Below are 760 nucleotides of genomic sequence, written 5' to 3' on the forward strand. Positions count from 1 at the left end.
ACCTAGACATCCCTCCACCATTCCACCACCACACCATTACTCTGCCTTCCCTCCACCACACCCCTCCCATCCCTCTACCACACCATCAGTTGTCCATTATGCCGTCACTGTGTTCTGATATCAGCCGCCCACTTCATTGCCCCTGCCCAACTCCCTCTTCCAAAGGTCTCTGGCATCGAAGCACAACAGAAATCAGAAAGGGTAATCGACTACCATTCGATTGTTTTTCTAAGAGCAGTAATTAACAGCGATTACAAAGAAGACTTGGTATCGCCCACCACTAACGCATTAAAACCTGAAATTATTTATTGGTAATGGGAAAATACTTTGAAATTCAAAGATCGGTTATTTTATCACAAAGCCGTAAAGGAAGATATAATTATTGTGAACCTACTGTCCTACATTGTTGCATTTTTTTTTTCTTTAAAAGTAGAATCTGCGAAAGGACTCTTAACTTCGGTTGTAAGATATCTGTCCCAACAAAGAAAGTTCTTTCCATTACTACACTTGAAGCCACTTTGGTTCTAAATTCTAGAAAGACTGATTTAACTGCAGCAGAGGGAAGGCATGACACCACACAGCCTGACAAATAAGACAAGACAAATGACTCAGGACAAATAACTGGAGATTGTTCAGTGTTTTCTGTTGCCTTTCTTGATCTCTGGATTTGGACGCGTAAACTCAAAGAGGTCAACGAACTGTACATGTGACTAAGGTGACTAGTTCATAAAGTAACGAGTAACGAGTAATGGCCGAAAAC

This window comes from Penaeus monodon, chromosome 28, assembly GCF_015228065.2.
Source record: "Penaeus monodon isolate SGIC_2016 chromosome 28, NSTDA_Pmon_1, whole genome shotgun sequence".
NCBI lineage: Eukaryota > Metazoa > Arthropoda > Malacostraca > Decapoda > Penaeidae > Penaeus > Penaeus monodon.